Source organism: Pongo pygmaeus, chromosome 10, assembly GCF_028885625.2.
Source record: "Pongo pygmaeus isolate AG05252 chromosome 10, NHGRI_mPonPyg2-v2.0_pri, whole genome shotgun sequence".
Taxonomy (NCBI): Eukaryota; Metazoa; Chordata; class Mammalia; order Primates; family Hominidae; genus Pongo; species Pongo pygmaeus.
The window spans coordinates 131,937,070-131,946,604 of NC_072383.2; the positions used below are offsets into that span (position 1 = coordinate 131,937,070).

General features: G+C 41.1%; 1 long non-coding RNA gene across 1 annotated transcript; it reads right to left on the reverse strand.

Moving 5' to 3' along the window:
• Window positions 1–1,704: 1,704 nt before the first annotated feature.
• On the reverse strand, window positions 1,705–3,918 carry LOC134737631 (uncharacterized). The gene is made up of 2 exons (XR_010122721.1): window positions 3,702–3,918; window positions 1,705–3,500 (listed from the first exon to the last, which is right to left on the reverse strand). It is a non-coding gene; the product is annotated as an uncharacterized LOC134737631 (long non-coding RNA).
• Between the last annotated feature and the right edge of the window lie 5,617 nt (window positions 3,919–9,535).

Consider the following 9,535-nt stretch of genomic DNA (forward strand, 5'->3'; position numbering starts at 1 on the left):
GTAACAGTTTATATAAAATAAATATGCAAAGGCAGGAACCACAGAATAACCATAGTACTATATAACTGAATGAGCAAAATAAAGATGTGTGAACTACATTACAACACCCAAACTAAATGAAATAAAGTAGTGCTGTATCAAATCTTTTTCTCATTTAGTGAGGTGCCTCCATATAGTATATATATATGTATCTTAAGTGATAATGTAACCCAAATGCCACTATTTTAATTTACTGTGATAAAGTATCATGGATATTTTGTGCTGCTGTTATGCTTTTTGTGTTGCATAAAATATCTTCTAAAAATTAGATGGATAAATGAATTATTAAAAAATCACATTTCTGAAGATGTAAAGTATTAGGGAATTTTGTGCTGGAAAAACATTTTTGACATTCAAGAACGCCTATTTTATCTTCTAGCAAATTTCTGTGGTCCCTGGAAAAGTACAGACGATCCTGGACTTACAGTGGGGTTACATCCCAATAAACCCATTGTAAGTTGAAAACATTGTAAGTCAAAAATGCATTTAATACACCCAACTTACCAAACATCATAGCTTAGCCTAGCCTACCTTAAACATTCTCAGAACACATTCTAATGCATCATCTATTTTATAAAAAGGTGTTGAATATCTGATGTAATTATTGAATACTGAAAGTGAAAAGTAGTAGTTGTATGGATATCATTGTAATGTTGAGAAACTGTAAGTCACATCCTCAAGTCAGGAACTATCTGTATAAGGAAACAAGATTTCCATTTTATCATTTGAAATGTATTTGACTTTGTTTCACTAGTTGCATTATCCCCATGGAAAACTTCACATTGAGAACTTACCATTATATAAGTATATTCCCATAAAAATGCATGAACCATCCCTTAGCTAAGTAAGGATTTTGTAATTTTCTCTCAATAATGTTGCTTGGCAAAGTTTAATATTTTTTATATGCTGATGAAATTTAGAAAAGTCCAATATTGAGCTTGGTTGCAAACTTAGAAAAACTCAAGACTTCTCCTTTTATGTTCAAATTGTTGTATCAGTATGGTATTTTGCACCTTTACCTTAAGCAGTATTTTCTCCTTTAATTATTGATTTTGCAGCATTTTGGGAAAGTTGGAATTTTAAATAAATGAGAATAATTTTCTAAACCAGAATACCAGTTCAACAGCCAAATAATTCTGTCTTTCCATGCTGTAATTTTAAAGCATCTAATTTTCCAACTTTTTGTTCATACTCAAGTGTATGAACTTCCTGGCTGGGCACAGTGGCTCATGCCTGTAATCCCAGCACTTTGGGAGGCTAAGGAGGGTGGATCACTTGAGGTCAGGAGTTCAAGACCAACATGTTCATGGCCAACATGGTGAAACCCTGTCTTAAAATAAAGAACATTAGCTGGGCATGGTGGCGCGTGTGTGTAATCCCAGTTAGGAGGCTGAGGCAGGAGAATCACTTGAACCTGAGAGGCAGAGGTTGCAGTGAGCCAAGATCGTGGCATTGCACTCCAGCCTGGGCAACAGAGTGAGCCTCTGTCTCAAAAAAAGAAAAAAAAAAGAACTTCCTACTTTTTATTATCTCAAATTCATTTTACTAGATGTGGGAGACCAACTAATGCAAATGAACAGTTACAGGGTGATGTTGTACTTTGTGATTTTTGCGCTGTTTTTTCTTTCCATCTGTCATCAGTCTCTTTCCAATCCCAGAGATTGATTCATTAGGTCTTGGAAATTCTAGATTATTCCATTAACTATTAAGCAGTTAAACCTGACACTTCCTACACTAGATAATGGAACTTCAACATTAGCCTATTGATTGCCCAAGAACAAACATTTTTTTCTAAACGTCCGGTGTTATGGGGAGGATTGATGCTGACAGCAGAGGTCCAGTTAACAACTGATGCAGAGGTTCACATACATTGTGCAGTAATCACTAGAATTCACCTTCTAAAGTGTCATGAGAGCTCTGATTCTGCAATTAGAGATTTTTTAGTGTGTTTTTGAAATTACCTCGTAAACCACAAATCTGTGTCTCTGCATTGCCCCTTATTGGTTCCTACCACAAATTCTACATCAAGAAGAAAGTTTTAAAGTTAGAGTGGATTTATTTTTGATTTTATGGAGCACAATAAGGTACATTGAGATAGCATACTAAAGGAGGCCAAATACAGGAAGCATCACCTTTTCTTGTTCTCTTACCGCCTGGATTTTCCCACTGACTTGGAATTGTGCACAGTTCTACAAAGGACAGTTTACATTGTTTTCCTCTTACTAAGTAGTGGGTTTTCCTTAAGGTCCAGACTGAATTTTGAGACCTGTACCAGGATTGCGTTCTGTGTGACTTTTTCTTGCAGGATCTGACATCATTATCTATGGGTCCATATATTTGTGATACTTTGGTTTCAGGAACATCACTTTTAGAGTGTTGACATAAAATGCACCCACAGAATGCCATATTTATCAAAAGTAACTTTCTAGCAAAATCTACAGCAGTAGGCATTTGGAATCTACATTTGAGACCTTCGCAGTCATTTGGTCATTCCAGCAATCTATGTCCAGGTTGTCAATTTCAGAGGTCTTATTAGTCTATACAGGTACCAATGAGCTTTCACATGTTCAACACCTACCCTGGCCTGACTGCTGATAAACTTAACCAACCATAACCCTTGCAGACACATGCATGTTTTCTGCACCTTGCTATCATTTTTCAGTCCATTTTTCACATGTATACATAGTGATTATTTTTAAATGCAACCCTGATTTCACATGCCTCATGTTGAAATATCGTGTGGCTTATTGTGGACTTAAAGTGTAACATTCTCCTTATGGTATGCAAGGACTTCTGTACAAACCAATGCCTATCTATCTGTCATTTCTGAAAACTTTTTCCTCCTATGCAATATTTTCTGGCCTCTGTGAACAACTTGTAGTTCCTTGAGATTTCTATTATCACTTACGTTTTTGCAAATCTGCAATTGAAATATCCTTGTTCCTTGTTAATGCCTAGTGAATCTATATGAACCTGTATGTGTGTTTCTCTCTGTGATAATATAATCATTGCATGTTTTATCTTTCCCACTAGAAAGCTTCTAGAAAGCTAGGACTATCTTTTTTGTCTATGTAATTTTTGCATCACAAGCTATATTTTAATGTGGGTGCAGTGAGTGGCTGTTTTCTGCCACATGGAGAAACATGGTCTAAAGTGAGAGAGAAGAATGAAGCCATCATGAAAGCAAAATCAAGAAAGAGTCCTGATTGTGTTCCAGTACCTGGTTCTTCTGGTCTTCATGTCCAGGTCCACCTCTGCCCTTTTCATGTCTTGATTGTTGAATTCTTCTGTGAGATACTCCAAATATCCTAATAAATTCTCATGTTTGCTTCATCTGGCTCAAGTTGTGTTTGTTACAACCCAAATATTTCTAAAAGAGGAAATCAGGCTATGTCATAACTTGTTCTCTGGAAGTGGTTACTGAGAAGTTTGGGTGCAAGATGACTATTGAGGATCAACAGCTGTGAAATGATCGAAGAAGAAGTAAGAAAACATTGAGCTGAGGAAGAAGTCAATTTGCATTGCATTGGAGCCAGCAAGGAACTCTGGAACATGTACTGCCCATTGGAGTGCCTCGTGTTGAACCAAGACGGCCAGGCCCTTACAACCCTGCATTGCTCACCCCATCACCCAGACTCAGGCTGCCCTGGGAAGGAAGCAACCTTAGGTGAAGCAGCTCTTTTCTTCAGTGATGCTGCTGATTTCTTAGGTGAAGCAGCTCATTTCAGCTGAGGCCAGCTTCACAAGTGGAGGTTCTCTGCTGATGACTCTCCCTGCCCTGGGCAAGTCCCTCCTTGAGGAGAGATCTGAGTCATAATGCATGTTTGTGATCACACAGTCTGTCCTTCCCACCACTTAGATCCCCTTGTCTATGTTACATTTGGGAAGCTGCTGCTCTAGGATTCTGGTGGGGCTCTCTCTGAAGAGAGACTAAGAAAAGGAAGATTCGTAGGACAAACCACAGCCCCTAATGTTGCAGTTGCTTTCTGTATTGTTCACTGTAGATTCTCATCACATTCCGTTAGCACCTCTGTGGACATAAGTGGCTTATGTGGTAGCTTGTCCCAGACCCTTATTCCTGAGGGGGTCAGAGCCCTGGGCACCTGTCCTTTTCAGATCCAAGTTGCTGTATTTGTCCACTTACATCACAATGGGGCAAGGAAGTTCAAAGAGGCACCTAGGTGGGCCACCTGAGTTTCACTCCTTTTTTCTCCTGCCCTGTTGTGTAACAGCAGCCATACCTGCTGATGATCAGTGTCAATGCCCCAGAAAAGAGTGGCTTTTCTGGCATGCTGGTCCTTGGACACAAGGGTACAAAGTTCTATGCTGTATCTGTAGTTTAGAACACTGTCCTCTGGTGGAAAGTGCCCCCTTGGGGGCTAATCCTTGATGTTTGACTTTTATACGGTGCTGTGTTTTCAAAGAGAACACATGGGTTTTGGTACCACAGTGTGGAAGCAGGAAGATCACAGATGATCCTCTGGGGGGACCTTGTGCTTCCCGTAACCACAGCTCTGAGGTTGAGAGAGTTAATATTGCCCTGGGAGCAAAACTGTAGTTATATCATTGTCCATTTCGTGTACATTTTTTTTTTTTTTTTTTTTTTGAGGCAGAGTCTCACTCTGTTGCCCAGGCTGGAGTGCAGTGGCACGATCTCGGCTCACTGCAAGCTCTGCTTCCCAGGTTCACGCCATTCTCCTGCCTCAGCCTCCTGATTAGCTGGGACTACAGGCACCCGCCACCATCCCCAGCTAATTTTTTGTATTTTTAGTAGAGATGGGGTTTTACCACGTTAGCCAGGATGGTCTCGATCTCCTGACCTCGTGATCCGCCTGCCTCGGCCTCCCAAAGTGCTGGGATTACAGGAATGAGCCACTGCGCCCAGCCGTGTATGTTGTTCACTTCATTGCCCACATCATTTCACTTGATATGAATGCAAACATTTATGCTTTTTTCTGAATCGGGATATTAAAATGCATTTACTGGATCAGTGGTCATATACCATGTATCTGAGGCTGTATTAATCTCTTCTAGTGAAAATATCACATCTGGCCTAATGGCTGTGATCAGGACTAATACTTAGTTGAACTTGAAGTTGAACTGCAGTTATGAGTAGTTTTTACTAGAGATACGATGGGAACCATCACTCCTAAATCTTTTATATCCTGAAGGGTGACTCTAATCTCTACTATCCCCCCAGAGATTGTTCTTATTTACTATCTTGGGTGGATTGTAGTTTGAGGCTTCCACGTGGCCTTTCCTCACGCAATAGTTTTTTTTCCTGCAAGCCAAGGACCTAATACCACTTGTGATACAGTGGATGTGAGCTGCTTTTTGTGCAGCCAAAGGCCCGCTAACTTTCACAGCTGTAATCAATTGTCTATTACTTGTCCTCAATTGCTTGTTATCTTTCTGTAGAGTATCAGTGGCTTTTAGCAGTAGCCACTGTAGTAGTCCATTCTCATACTGGTATAAAAAAAATACCACAGACTGGGTAATTTATAAAGAAAAAGAGGTTTAATGAACTCACAGTTTCACATGGCTAGGAAGTCCTCACAATGAAGGAGGAGCAAAGACACGTCTTACATGGTGACAGGCAGGACAGCGTTTACAGAAGAACTGCCCTTTATAAAACCATCAGACCTCATGAGATTTATTCGCTACCACAAGAACAGCATGGGAAAAACCCACCTCCATGATACAATTACCTTCCCCCGGGTCCTTCCCACGACATGGGGGGATGATGGGAGCTACAACTCAAGATGAGGTTTGGGTGGGGACACAGCCAAAACATATCAGCCACAGAAACCTGTTATTTCATAATAATCTAGCTCCTAAGTTCAAACATCTGTTACATAACACAGGTGCTGCCTCTTAATTTACTATTGGTGAACTATTTAATGGTTGAACCACCTCCTTATGCCGGGGCCTCTTTGTGCTCCACCTGCCACAGTGGTGGGGTTTGTATGTCAGCTGGATAATGAGTAATCCAGTTCCAAAACTTTGGCCCATCCTTTGCTATTTTGGAGCACCTCAATAATAGTACAAGCTGCAATCTGTTGGGTTTTCTGAAAGTCGACTCTGAGATATATTTTGGAGGTATTCACTGTAGATCAGTATCTGTGAAAGGAAAGAGAAGGAAGTAGGATTAAGCAAAAGAAAAGGTTAAATTGCAATGCAGATCCTACAAAACTGCTCCCAACTCAGAATGGATCTCTGTAGTGAGTGTTGCCTGACAGGGCTCATGTGTCAGGCAAGCATGGTCTAGTCTATGTTCACACCTCTTTCAGTCACTGAATACAGCCTGACCTGGGAAGGGAGGTGACTTTGGATGAAGCTCTTCTGCTGCAAAGGCTGACCATGAAGGGCTTGACAGGTGAGGGCTGTCTGCTAACTGAACTCCCCACACTTGTACTACAAGCTTTTCCTTGAAGGGAGATTGAAACAGCACATCCCCATGCCTGCTAAGGCACACAGCCCCAAATTTGATGCTGTCAAATAAAACCTTCCCTTACACTGGAAAATCTTATTTCATTGACTAAGTCAACAGTTTTAAAAATAAAGGCTAACCTCTAAATTCTCTCTAGAGGAAATTCAGATGAAAAGATCACTGAACCAAGGACTCCTACAATAACTGTCCAGAGTAGGATAGGTCTGTGTGAAAGGAGTGGCCACATTATGGGAATAAGGGCAAAATTACATGGCATAAAATTGTATATTTTAAAAAATATATAAAGGCATTCTCTGAAGTTACTGATGTGACTTGCATGCAGGAGGATATTTCAAATGATGATGTATAAAACTTCGGGATCACCTGAACTTCACAAACCAGGATGGCTGCATTTGGTGTCTGAGATGGTTTATAAGGCTTCTCAATGTGAGGAGAAACATGTAAGCTGCGATATCCATTTTTATAGCCCAGTTTATATCCTTTGGCTTGAGAGTTACCAGGGACACTGTCCTAATACACAAGTAGCTGAACATTCAGTACTGCTGTTTGGGTTTTTCTAAATCTCTATACTAACTAGTAGGCTGAATGGCTCCCTCAGGATGTTGGCATATGAATTCCTGGAACCTATAAATATGTTACCTTACATAGTAAAAGGGACTTTGCAGATGTGATTAAGTTAATAATTATTAAATTGAGAGATTATTCTAGATAATCTGGGTGGACTAGATGTAATCACCAGTGTCTTTGTAAGAGGAAGGCAAAGGAATATTTGGCTACAGAGGTGTCAGAGTGACTCAGTATGAGAAAGACTTGGCCAATCATTGCTGGTTTTGAAGCTGGAGGGAGAAACCACAAGCCAACCAATCAAGGTGGCCTGTAGAAGCTGGAAAAGGCAAGGAAACAGATTGTCTCCTACGGATGCCTACAGAAGGAATGCACCCGTGCTTACACCCTGGTTTTGGCCTAATGAAACTGATGTCAAAATTCCAACCTTCGGAACTGTAAGATAACAGATTTGTGTGGTTTTCAGCTATGTGTTGTAACTTGTCATAACACTGATAAACTAATGCACTGATATGAAGCTTAATGAGCTTATTCATTTAGTGAGTCCTTTTGTCACATTAAACTGTGTTCTTTCCCTACATTACATTGGCTACAAAGAAAGAACACCCAATTGGAGAGGCAATCAAGTTATTTATTTATTTATTTATTTTTGAGATGGAGTCTTGCTCTGTCGCCCATGCTGGAGTGCAGTGGCATGATCTCGGCTCACTGCAAGCTCCGTCTCCCGGGTTCACGCCATTCTCCTGCCTCAGCCTCCCGAGTAGCTGGGACTACAGGTGCCCGCCACCATGCATGGCTAATTTTTTGTATTTTTAGTGGAGACGGTCTCCATCTCCTGACCTCGTGATCTGCCCGCCGCGGCCTCCCAAAGTGCTGGGATTATAGGCGTGAGCTACCGTGCCTGGCCGACAATCAAGTTTTATTCAGTGGCCAAAGAATGGAGAATGGGAGCTCACAGTCTAAAGGCACCTTCTCCCTGGGCAATGGGAGGTGTGGGAGTTGTTTTTTCTCTTTGAAACAGGGTCTTACTCTGTCACCCAGATTGTAGTTCAGTGGCATGATCTTGGCTCACTGCAGCCTTGATCCCTCAGGCTCAGGCATGAGAGCTGAGTAGCTGGGACCACAGGCATGTGCTACTATGCCCAGCTAATTTTTGTATGTTTTGCAGAGATGGGGTTTCACCATGTTGCCCAGGCTGGTCTCAAATTCCTGGGCTCAAGTGATCCTCCCACCTTGGCCTCCCAAGCTGCTGGGATGACAGGTGTGAGCCACTGTACCTGGCCACTGAGAGTTAGGTGCAGGGCAGGAGAGGTATTTAGGTATGTACGAGCAGCAGTTGTGATGTGCAGGCATAGTTCATGAACATGCTTCTTCACGCATCACATGTACATAAAGTGGCAGCAAACTTCTCTTACAGGGGGTTTTTAGTACTATAACGATACGTTAATGACTTAAAAGGAACGGTCACCTTTTCTGGTCTGCACCAGTTTTGCGTGGATCTGGACTCCTGATTTCCAACAGGGGTCAGGAGGTTACCTGTGACATCCAGACCATCTGGTTTCCTCAAGCAGCTGTGTCTATAGATAAAGAGACTAAAGAGAAACTGAAAAGTGGAGCCGCCCTGGTGACACCTTCATCGGGAACAATCTTTTACGTTGTCTGTGGCCAACTTTTTCCAGTTGTATGCTCACCCACACTTTCTCAGAAATCTCTTAATCTCTAACACATTATGATCCAGGAGCACCAAAAATTCAAATTTAAGATCACCTAATTATGCAGCTTCTGTACAGCTAATTTTCTCACAAGGTTAGGAAAAGCATGCATTCACTTGGATTTTGATAATCCTTAGAGGAGCAGTCTAATTATAGCTCCAGGATACTAAGAGCATAAATTTCAACAAAAAAAAAAAAGGAGAAAAAGAAAATGGCACACAGCATATTAAGAAGTTATTGTAGGAAAAGAAAACAATTTTCTCTCTATCCTCCATAATTCTTAGCTGGGGCTCTCTGTAACAAAAGTCAAACAAGAGAAAAACAGAAGTTTAATAACATATATACCTCCTGTATACATGAGCAATAATACAGAGAAATGAGTAGATCTCTAGAGTAGATCTCAAAGAGTTGTCTTAGACTTCAGGCTTAACCACTATACTTCTCTGAAACAAATAAAGAAGGCTGTGGGTCAGGGCCCTGATAACCATGAAACAACGGTCAGGATTGGTATGCAGACCTAAGTGGATGCTCTCCCCCATTGATTAAATCTCTAGTGATTTAGAATCATCCCCTTTCCATCTGGTGCAGAGAGGGAAACAGTTATAATTGGAGATTTACCTTTCTGATGATATCTTACAATAAAATTTTTTAAAAATAAATAGGCCGGGCTTGGTGGCTCATGCCTGTAATCCCAGCACTTTGGGAGGCCGAAGCAGGCAGATGACGAGGTCAGGAGATCAAGACCATCCCACTTCCACTACTATTATTC